The sequence below is a fragment of the Nesoenas mayeri genome, assembly GCF_963082525.1.
Source record: "Nesoenas mayeri genome assembly, chromosome: 6".
NCBI lineage: Eukaryota > Metazoa > Chordata > Aves > Columbiformes > Columbidae > Nesoenas > Nesoenas mayeri.
The window spans coordinates 17,359,997-17,372,577 of NC_137545.1; positions in this window are offsets into that span (position 1 = coordinate 17,359,997).

The following is a 12,581-nucleotide window of genomic DNA, read 5'->3' on the forward strand; positions in this document are numbered from 1 at the left end:
AAAGCAGGCTGTAGTTTTCTGTCTCTCTTGTTTGCTCTTTCTCTTATTTTTACCCCGTTTCTCACTTTTTCTTTTCATGTAACATGTATCTACCAGGTTAATTAAAAATAAGGATTCCTTTTTTGGGCAAGTAGTAGGCCATGTGTTAAATTTGAGAAATAGATTGGACATCCTTTCAAAAGATTTGTGTCATTATTTCTTCAAATTACTTACAAAAGGTACCATTATTTCCTCAGAGCTTTCTCGAAGTCAGGAATACCTCGCCAATGAGTCAGAACCTCTTCACATTTCACCTTTTAATAATTTTCCAGTTGCAATGGTTGTCTGTGTTGTTTTTTCTAAACCCCATAAATGTAAAAAAAACCAAAACCCACCTAATTAAGTGAAAACAGACTGAAATGTGACTCATCCTACTTGCCAGGGATTGGTTTGCTGATGTAATTTTGCTTTCTATAGCCAAAACCTGGAAATAGTTATAACTAGTCTAAGATGATACTATGTTTCTATTCAACTAAATGAAATCTCAGTACTCTTTAAAAAGAAAAAAAAAAAAAGAAAAGAAAAGAAAAAAGTTTTTATAGGATTTAGTTCCTTTCAGTCTTCCTATTATTAGGTAAATTGGAGGACTCTCCCAAATCAGTCCTGCACTCTTGCATGTCATAGGAGCCTCTTATTAGAACTTAAAAATCCAGTGGGGAATTTTCAAATGAAGCAGCAGCTTTCATGCTCCATCAAGAGAGATTCCTAGTAAATCTGTAGTAACAGCTGTAGTAAGCTCATTGTTTGGGGTAAAGTGAGATTCTGCTTAGCATAATGCTGGATTTATAGCCTCCCTTTGTATTTTTGGGGGAACTTAGTTAAGAGATAGAAAAAAATATTTTTAATGTTGCATTGCTTAAGAAATACACATGAAGTTAATTTTTGAAAAGTTCAAATTTATTTGGTTTCAGAACACCTTAGCTCACCATCTTTCTACTTGCTTTATTATTTTGTTAGCCTTGCTGAGAAAACAGACTTTTTGTATGGGAGAAGGAGGAGGAGCAGCGAACAGATTAACATCTGAGAGAGAATTACAAAGCTGTGAAATAAAAGCAGCTTCTGTGAAGCGAGTCATGCATTTGGTTAGGGACTCATTGAAGCATGGCTGTGTAATGGAGACAGCAGGCTGTGGATGGCCTACTGGGGAAGGGAAAGGAGAATGCTTGGAGGTGTCTGATGGAAAGGGGAAACCTCGGTGTGCCTGGTGCTTGAAGAATATGGTATGCTAAAGTGGGATGATTTATTTCATGTTTCTCACCTCTTCTAACTTGGCCAGAATTGTCTTCCTTGGAGCTTTTCAAACTTTTTGATGTCCTAAGCTGGGTTCTTGCACTTAGCCTGCATAGAGGAGCTGTCTTTGGAGCAGGAAGTTTTGGTGCTGTGCTGGCCCACGTGCATTCACACAGGAGGCACATGCCTTTGTTCTCTCTTTCCCGTAGCCCTCCTCCTGCATGCCTCCAAAGTAGAATCTTACTTGTGTTTTCTCGTACATGCCTTATTCTTAGATCTAGTTCCCCCCTTAGCCAGAACATTAACCCATGTCCTGCTGTTTCTCTGGTCTTTTATCATACATCCCCATCTGGCACAGAATACAAGTTGAAGACATTTGTACAGTATTAGTTGTAGAAATAAACCCCACAGTTTAGGAATCGCCCTGGCAAAGTCAGGAGGTTGTTTCTGTGCCACAGCCTCCTTTGGCAGCTGCAGTGCTCTTTAGTGCCTGCCTAGCCAGAAACCAGGACACATTTCTGCCTCTCTTTTCAGCTGCCACCATTGCTGTGAGCCAGAATGCTGACACAGCTGGGAAGGGACGGATGGAGAGTGGAGGGTGAAAGAGAAGTACACAGTGGAAAACAAGGTAGGTGTCTGGCAACTTCGGAATGCAGGTACTTTGTAGATATGCACCATCTCCTTGCTTGTATCTCGTGTTGTTACAGAAAATGTCTTGGGTTTCAATGTATACGTTTGCAAAAATAACAGATTAGCACAAAGTTCTGAAACTGAATTTTCTATTCAAGTGATGACTTTCAAAATATTATTACGTGATACAACATTGCTCACTAGAGAAAAGACAGATGTTAATTGCTTTTCATTAATGTTACTAAGCTGTCCTTAGACTCTCATAACCCCACAGATCCTATCAGCTTCCCAGTTCATAAAATGGAATACATCTCTCATTCACAGAAATAATTATTTGTGTCAACACTATGGCAGAAAATTTAGTCATGACTTAATGTGACCTGTGATTATATTAAGTAATTTTACAATATTGTTAACAAATGATATAAAAAAGCGATACCACACATTTGGCACATACTTGCTTTACAAAATAATGATACAGCTCACTTTTGGCAAATGTTCAAATACTGTGGGATGGGGCAGGTGGTAAAGGAGTGTGAACAGAAATATTCTGTCTGAATATGTTATATATCATGTTCAGTCAGGTGCCGCAGTAGAGCAGGGTGGACTGGCAAGAGATGGACTATTGATTCCTTGGCAGTTCACTCCTCAGCCAGGGCTGCACGGAGGAACTAGTCATGGTTGCCCTCGTTCTCTGCTAGACTTTGGCCTAGCCCTGACCTGCTACTAAAGCCCTAACAGCTTTCATAGCAATTTAAAGTGATGCATTTGAAACCCTAGTAAGAGGTAAAAATGAGTCGTAAGGAGCATCTGCTAAACAAGAGGCAGTGTCCTGCCTCTTGTGCTGCTGCACAGGCTTTACTGGATTTCATCACTAGGTGCAGGCAGGAGAGCAGCCATGCTCATGCCCACATCTTTCTGAGCAAGTGCAAGATGCTGAGCTGCTCAGACACACCCTCCTTCAAACTAGTACATGTTAAACTACTGGCCCAAGTCCTTTGCTGTCCCTGTGGCAGCATGGAGACAACTGGAGGACCTGTGATGTTGTGAGCCACAGCTGTTTGCAGCTCCATTTCTCATACCCAGAGCTAAGCTTCAAGCTAACATGAGCCCCAAGCCAAAAAAGTTGATTAGTTTACTGAAACATATTACTGTTTTTTGCCATTTTAAAATGTAATCTGGCCTATAGTCATAAAAAACCATGAAAATGAGCAGTCATTCTAGAAGAGCTGCAGCTGTAAGAGAGTGTTTTGCCCTCAACAAATGTGTGTAATGTCTGTTAAGTTTAATGAGACTTACACAGGTGCATTAATTACCTTGGGATTTGAAAATATTTTGTTTTTTGTTTGAATGAAATATATATATCTCCAGTTAACTATTTAAACCTTTGCCCATTTCCACAATGGGAACCGAGGATTGCGCAGATGAAGAATTGTGCTTATTTTACCTGATTTGCACGAACAAATTCTGTAATTAGTCCTTAAGTTCCTATGTATAGACAGAATTATAATGCCATCACATTTCACAGAAGTGAATTCAACTTTTTAAATGCGAAAAAGTAACGTTTACATGAATTGTTTGCTAGCTCTTATTTTAAAAGTACATTTGCTTTTAAGGGGAGATTTTGACAGTGCTCCAAGGGTATGAAATGGTGTTCACTGGGAATTGTGACCTAGATTGGTAAATGACAAATTACTGAAGTGCCTTGGGCTTAAATTTTCCTTTCAGTGTAGGGGGAAATAGGTTAAATTTGAGAATTCCTGGACTAACAGAGATAACTTGGAGAGGGACCAAGATTCATAGGCCTGGAGTAGATTGTGAAAGTTTACTAGAGAAGCAGGAGAAAATTAAACTCTAGTCCTATCTGTCCTCAATAAACACAGACAAATTCACTTTCAAATAAAAATAAGACAAAACATTGAGGGCTAACTTGTCAAGATGAATATTGTAGACAAGCCAAGGTACAGGATTGAAGCCTTCCAGCAGTCCCTGCATAAATGTGAGTGAACAAAAGACAGAACTATTTTTGGAATATCCTTCTTGCTAATAGTGGAGAATGATTTTTCATGAAGACTGGTAAGTATCGTTGACTGGAGTGTCAATAGCACTTAGAATAATTGTTTTTGCAGTTTGTTTGAATTGTGTCTGACTGTCATTAGAAAAGCAGCATTTGTCTGTGGCTGTTCTGACATTTGCTGAACTCTGTGTTCAGAAAGGGCACTTAGTGCTGGCTTGAATCTGACTGTGACAATGTGATGCTAAATAAAGCTTGGCAATAATGGATTGCAAACAGTCTACATGGACTGAGGGATGTTACTGAAACACCTACTCTTGTAGAAACTGATGGCCCTTTGCATACAACATTTGATATCTGGAGTTTCAAAAACATTACAATAAGAGCTGAAGGAGTATGCTATTGATAATGATGAAGGTGATCCAACTTCTTGAAAACAAAGGAATAATTCTAGATTATGTATCTTTCCTACATAGTGTAACTTGGGATAGTGTCTTTTTTTTTTTTTGGAATTCAGATACTTTAGATCCTTCCTAAAGTGCAGCACTCAGCTGTGTTCCTGTTTATGCAGACTTGTTCTCTGCCAAAGAAAATACTCGTCTATGTACCACCTTAAGTATTTCCTCTAGCCTATGTGTGTTAAGTTCAGATTGATTTTCCAATAGTCTGTTTTAACCCATAGGTAAGATGGTGAGCTTTAAAAATTCTGGTTTAGGTTTAGTAGCAAACACCCAATAGCCATTACAAGGCTATCATAACAGGATATTTTGGTCTTGTAACCTCAGTCTGTGGTTATAGAGACTGTAAAAGGCTCCATCTGCCTTATTTCTTGTCCACAGAATCTGTGTTTCTTTACTTTGCTGTTGACACACACAGGTAATCTGTGCTTGATCACGGTGCAAGTCCTTTTCAAGGACATGCTTTAGTGGGTCAGTGGGCTGACTTTCTTCTAGTACTGATATTGAAGCTGCAATGCAACAAGCCATCTGTGATTTGTAGGTCCCAACGTAATTGGAAATTGTTTTATTACACAGTTTAAGAGAGGTGATTTTTCAGGGGTCTTAAAAATTTTCTTAAAAGAGTAAAAATAGTGTTCTTAAAAGTCTGTGGCACTGAGGAGAGGTTAGGAGTAACTTTTTTCCTCCCCTTTCCTTCTCTGCATTTTCTATATATTTTCCTCTATATTTTCTTGATAAATTTTTTTCTATATATTTTCTCTATATTTTTCTATATATTAGAGTACTCTTACAAGAGCCTGTGTGCAAGCCTGAATCTAAGATTTTGAAAAGGCTAAAAAAGAAGTAAACTAAGCAAGGCCTGGAGAGCGCCCAAGATCTAGGAATATTTGACTAAATGCTAGTGACTTTTAAGCACTTTGCCATAACTTTGAGTCAACATCTGCATGGAGCCCTCCTGACTTTAGTGGGACTTGTTCCAGTTTTGACAACCATTCCCAAGAAAGCGTTACAAGATAAGGCTGGGATCAGTGTCTGGTTCATTATGGCACTTCTGACGTGTTTGCTTTCTCTTCAGAGGGACATTGTCAAAGGCTTCTTGAATGCAAATGAATGAGGTAAAGATTTTATATTAAAAGTTTTCCTTTATTCTGAGTAGAAGAGTTCTAGGATTTCATGTCCGTCTGTTGTTCTAAAAATAGTTGCAAGGAGCAGATGAAAAATCTGGAAAACTCTTCCACCTTCTCTAAAGCAAAACATTTGTCGCATCCTGCTTGAGAGTATAATTCCTGCAAATTAAGCTTTGCTTTTCATAGGAGAATCATTGCTGTGTTGAATGCTGGAAGTCTATGGAAGAACTTGAAACAGCATTTTCATCTGGTTTTTCTACCCAGTATATGAGATGTTAAAATATAAGCATAAAAATAGTCAATTATAATCAAACGTTTCATTCCTAGTATCCTAAAATTTCTGGAACATCAAGTCCTTTCTATTTAGGCCTCTTTTCTTAATAAATATGTGATTGGAAGTGTATTTAAGAGACAATATAATGTGAGGTCATATTAAATAAATAAAGCCAAATAATCCTTTTGAAAGTAATCTGAAAGGTTGTCAGAAATGAGTACCTGAGGAGATTTGAAGGAGAGTATATGTGATATGGTAGGGTACTTTTCAAGTACTTTAATATAAATTCTTTATACAAACCCTTGCTTTCTAACAAGAACTCTAAATCTTTCTCAGATATCAAACAGTTGTTAGCTGAGGGGGAAAAAAGAGAAGTCCAGTCACCTGTTGTGGCTATTTCTTATCTCTGTGTTTTAAACCAACCCATTGATTAGCAAATCAAAGGATTACAAGGTGAGGTTGTGTTTGTGTGCTGCAGTGCCACCAAGTTGCCAGTCTTTATGAAGGGTAAGAGGCTGCTCTCCTGAAATGTATCATGGAAGCAATCACTTGAGGCAAAATAAACCGTGCTAGTGAAGATGGAGGGTAGGTATTCCCCTGAACAATCTGTTTCAGCCTGTTAGCCAGATAAAATCCACTTGCTGATTGGGCAATGTCTTTGAAAATAAGCTCACCTCATAAAGAGTTCTAAAACTGTTTTCAGTTGGCACTTAATCTTTAAAGGCAGTGGAGAATGTGCTCCACAGATGTATTCAAATCACAGTGCAATAAAGCTCATAAAAGCTATAAAATATTGGAAAGACGACAGCATAGAGAGGAAATGCAAAAGTAAAGGAGGCAGAATGAAACTTTCTCCTTAATAAATCTGGTTTACATTCTGTATTTGAATCTAGCATAAGTAACCAGGCAACTGTACTGACATTTATCTAATGTTGTCCTGGGCATATAGTTCTGAAGTGACACCAACACGCACAGTGCTAGAGTTATAGCTCTCTTAGACAAATTTTTCCTCATTTTAGCTTTGTGTGAGCATGATGTATAAATTCAAGTCTTGTATCCTTGACTAACAGAAATGCTGAGTCCTTTCTTGCTCTTTTTTCTCTATGATGGCCTTCTGCTGTTGTTGCTCTTCCCCTTTCTCCTATTAATCAGCCATCATTTGATCAATATTGACACATTTTTTTGCCTTGCTGCTTCCAAGAAAGTGAAACAGAATGTCCATGTCAACATGGAAAATATGAAAAATATTCCACTTTTTTAATTATTTTTAAAAAAAGTTTTAAAATTGGATTTTATTCATTCCCCAGTTTGCCATTTATCAGACCTTATTGTCTGATAGAACTGGATCCTCTTGTCCAGAAGCAGACTTGCTTTTGAGAGAATATGGTCAGTATATAAATCACATTTTCCTGCTGGAGAAAAATAAGCTGGAAAAAAATCTAAAAAGATCATCTAGACTATTCCCATCCTTTAAGGTGGGGTAAACACTATCCACTTTATTCCTGGCAGGTGTTGCTCTAAGTTTTTCTTACAGACCTCTCATGGTAGGGCGAGTGTGAGATGTCCATCACCATTTGTTGCTCACCATTTGTATGCATCTGGTCTGGTGCATCAAGGGAAGCACTTTAAGTTGTACGTGTGCAGGGAAAGACCACACTTTACAGAAAGAAATCAAGATACATATGGAAGAGAAAGGCCTACTACAAGGAGGTGAAGCTGTCATGACTTGCCTTGCCAGGGTTGCTCGTATAATGATAAGGTGTATGCATAGTTCCTTTTATTTATTGGTCTGCTTTTGTTCCTTATCTCAAAAAAATTACATGGTTCTACATTCTCGTTCTCTTGAGTGCTCAAGAGGGGCAGTGGCACAGCAAAAGGTGACTATGGACACTGTATATCATCTTAAAACCAAGGCAGTATGAACATGTGCTTGTGCTGAGGGTTTGAGCCATAGCTTGTTAATTTTATAAACAAGAGATTGAATGGGACTACTACTGCTGCTAGTGTTTGTCAATGCTCTGAGTAGAGATGTCCATTTATGTATTAACTTTCTTAGTTCAACAAACAGTGTGATGGTAAGATTGTTAGAAGGGAATAGAAACATCCATCCCAAGGGAAAATACGAATTCAGTAGCCGAACTGCTGCTAACTTCAACAGGACTGATGTTTCAGCGTGGTGTCTACTGCTTTGATATGGTGTCAAGGATAAAGGATACCTGCCCCAAAATTATTAAATGTTTCTTCTTTCTTTCTTTTTTTTTTTTTTTAATTAAAGATGTTAAATAATGTATTGTAAGAAGATTACCTTACAAATAGCTGAACAATTACAGCTGTGTAGTGTAAATAAAATCAAATGTTCTTTGACCATCCAGGACAAAACCAGCATGATTAAAAATGGAGATTTTCTGGCAAATGTAGATGTAATACATGACACTATATCAAACATTCACTGAACATCTACTAAGGTTTTTTTTATATGGGAAACAATATCCTGTGTCAATGAATCCCTTCAGTCCTACTTTACAGTCTGTGTAAAGTCACAGGCACTTTGTTTCACATGGATACAGTAACAAATATGGAATGGGGTGTGGAGGGGGGGATATTCTTTATTTCAGTGGCTGTTTCCCTCCTGAGAATGGCAATTCTCCTTGGGCCCATCTCCACTTCTGGCTTGCTCAGAGCTCCATGTGCTCCACATCCTCCCTTCTGCAGCCCACCCAGGGTGGCTCCCCAGAGCTGCCTGGCAGCCAGCAGCCTGAGAGCAATGGCCCAAAAAATCTCATGTTGAAGCTAACAAATTCTAGTGCATTTGATTACCTTGGGGTTTATCTTATTTGCAACTTATTCTGTAGAGCCTGATCAGTAATTAACTTTCCTTGCAACATTATACATATATATTTTTTTTCCTCTAAGATTAATTTTAACATGCATTTATCATGAGTAGCCTGGTGATTCTAAAGTCCCTCCTGGAGTGCTGCTGCTGCCTTAGCCATTCTCAATCCAAATCTGTAGGCCAGCTCTGTTAATTGGCACATAATATGTGCAGTTTTTTCTGCTTTTTTATTTTGCTAGGAAATAAGATGTCACTGGAGAACAGTGTGGTATGTAAGACTGCATCCTGAACTTCTTACTCTTGTTATGGTTGGTAAAAATTTTGCTGCAGACTTAAGCGCTCTGTTCCTCAGGCCTGTCTCAAGTAAATGATGCTATGAGCTCTGGATATTCCACAGAATTAACTATAAGGCTGAAGATCAATGTGCCTTTTTTTTTTTTTTTTTTTTTTTTTAAACAAAGGTATAATGATAGGGAAATGAAAACAACTGGCAAGTGTACTAACAATGCTTGGGTCAAATATTTTGCAGTTTTATTTGCTGCTGATGTTATGTTAGTCCATGAGAAATCAAAAATGAAAACCACGTGCTCTTTTCTTGCCCAAACTGAAACAATTATACAGTTAGGAGAGCTGAACGTAGGTCCAGGCAGCATGTTGTGATAATATGGCTCTTTTGCTTCTGGCAGTTGAGGACACATAGTCTTAGGTCCTTAGCTTACACATAGATACTAGTGAATATAGGGTTCCATCTGCATGCAGTTTTTGATAAGAGTATGAGGAGTGTTTAATTGATCTCCATATGCTCTTCCTGTCTTTTCAGTAATGCTCCTTACACTTTGTAAGAATAAATTATGTAATATTTTTGAATATGTTAAACCTGAAGTAATTACATCCATTTAAATAACAGCAACAAAAAAAAAAAAAAGTCGACAATAATGGATAAAATAAATGTAGAAGATTTTAATTATGCCCTTAGTTAAGACAATCTAAACTCTAAATAACTGATACAGTATTTTGTTTCTTAGAGGCATCCGATGTTTGTTATACTAGGTTATGATGACAGGCTACCAAAGGGCTCATTTTGTGCTTGGGGCTGCACTGAGCATATTAAAGCACAGTTCAATGGTCTGATATCTGTGACAGTAAGACCAAATAGTTCTACACAGAGTCTTAGTCACAGATTTTTAAATAAAGGAATGCCAGTGAAATTAGTATAAAACAAATACTGTACTATGTACTATTAAAACTGTAGATAAAGCTTTGAGGTGGTTATTAAGTAACCCTGAGCCACAGCTCATAACAAGTTTATTCCTAAAAGAGAAGTGGGTTAAAAATGAACTTTCAGCCAAATTCCATGTTTACAGTCACATTGATTTCACTGATTCCCTGGGCCAGAAAAATGATTGCAGATGTGAATCTGCTTGATGGTTAGGACTCTAATTTGTATGGATCTTCAGTTAATGAAAAAGTACAAAGTAAACTCTCTTAGGGTCCCAAGGTAAATGAATTTAATATTAAAAAAACCACAAAAAAACAAAGTAATTGAGGCCTATTATCAGTTGAGTCCTATTTTAATTACAGATTAGCATTTTCTCTTGCCATTTAAGTGAGTAGCTTGCTGTGACCCTTTTGTGTTTTCAGTTAATCTGTTTAAGTTCTTAAGCAGACAAAAACTAGCTTGCCAGTGATTTTGTAATAAACGATGGAATAATGACATTGATTTTCATGTTCTAGGTAAATAATAAGTATAATTTACAAAAGGTCTTCATGTGAGACTTTCCCTAATTATTCTTGATTCTTTGCTTAGACTAATGTTGAGTTTAATTTAATTGAGGTATTCTGAAGGAAAGGCTGCAAGTGCTAAAAACTTTACTGAGCTTATTTGATTTGGACATGCCCATAGCAAAAGCAGGTTTATGGTGAATGACATAATCCAAGACCCCATGCAAGTGGTTTAAAAGCAAAGTATCATCCTACTTCCCCAAATTAAAACTAACTGAAGCAGCATTCCAAAGTTTCAGTGTAACCAAGAAAGATATGTTTCCTTCCTCTTCCCCATAAGGACTTACATTCATTTATTAAACTATCCCACCCAAAAGTTGATAGGAAAATTCTCCTGCAAATAGGCACTAATGTTACTGATGTAGCATTGTTTAAATTTCTAGCTGATACTGTTGATAGGTTTTTTTGGTGGATTTCTCAGTAGGAAGATTAGGATTTTGAGGTGATGCAGTTTGGAAGATCTGATTTAAAATTAGTATTGTGTTCCTCTGTTTATATTGTTGCCTATTTCAGTGGTTCCCTATTACATTTTCTTATTATAAATAACGGAATTTTCTGTCCTTTTACTATGTGAAAGACCTGTATAAAACAAGAAAACTGATTCAAAATGTGGTATATCAATTTGCTGCCCTTTTTTTAAGCTGTGTGATTAAAGAACTTACGCAAGGTGGAAATTTCAAATGGCATTTACCATGGATTTAACTGCCTACATAAAATTTGATAGCATCTCTCGCATTGACTTAAGCTCACTTTGGTGAAACCGCACTGCTTTTGAAAGTCTTGGTTGTTTTTGAGCAGATATTTTTTGAATTCAAGTACAGCTGCTTATAAATTTCCATTATTCCACTGATTTCCTGTTGCTGCTAAAAGACTCATCCAGCATCATCTTTGTAGCAGATAGCCTGGTCATTTATATGAAGGCATTTTTTGGTCACCTTAGTACAAATTAATGAACACAGGAACAGTTACATTGCATATAACAGTATGAAAGGTCATTAAACGCTATTGATGAGAGACCCTTATGGATATTTGAATTTTAATTACTTGTATGTATGTGTGCTCTGAAGCATCCTAAGCTATTTTTTTTTTCTCTGGCCCAACTTGGAGGTCTTGAAAGGTGTAAGCCTGTGAATTATATTTTAATATATTTCTCTGCTCTTCGAAATAGACTGGGTTTGTGTCCTGCATTTCCAGACTTGATGCTCTACTGAGATGGAGTAAAGGAAGAGGACAGTATTCTGTTCTACCACTCCTTCAGTGGCTCTGTCTACTAAATTTGGGGTTGTTACATACAGTAAGCTTAATGTATAACAATGAGTAGATTGAAGGTTCATTGCAAGGGAATCAGGTCCAGGAGTCGAGGCCCTGGATTCTCCTCCCAAGGAATTTTCATCTTGCCTAAGTTTTCCTTGGCACAGAAGAGAAATGAGCTCCAAAATGTTTGTATCTGGCTTTACTTCTAGTGAATGTATGACCTTAGGCTAGTTGCTAAATTCCACATTCCTTTGTTCTTACAGAATCCTAAAAACTACAGAAAAAGTGAAAAATGGTTGGAGAGAAGTTGCCACATAAATATACAGTATTGTTCTATGCAGTGTTGGTTTCTCCCCCATTGAGAGGAGGAGGGGGAGGTGACACTGAGCATACTTGGAATTATTTATCTGCCCACTCTTTTAATTGCTTAGTCTGATTCTGTCTAACTAAAGAATGTCTCTCACTTGTATCCAATGTGATGCTATCAAATAGCTTAGGCCCAGAAGTGAATTTTTTACATGAAAAATTATAGACTTCATGACTAGTTATGATGCTTGTGATAACATTGATAACCTCTTTAAATTCACATTGATGGTGAAAGGAAATATTTATAAGGACTCATAAGGGAATCAATTCACTAAGCAATTTTCATCCTTTTCTATTATCTGTTGTTATCTGTTTTGGTTATGTGGCATAATTTCTTGGTGAGACCAAGATAGAAGTACATTTGAAGTGCAACTTTTAGATATTGCTGTAGGAATCTCTCCAAAGGAGAGACTGGACTTAAAATAGCAGAAGGTACCTTTGAAAATTTCGGACTCCTTAGGAAAAAGTTGTATTGAAAACGGTAAAAGAGTTCCTTCTGATATTATTTTTTTTTTTCCTCTCTCCCTTCTCTTAATGAACTATGAGAGGGAAAAATGTCACTCTATTTCTATGC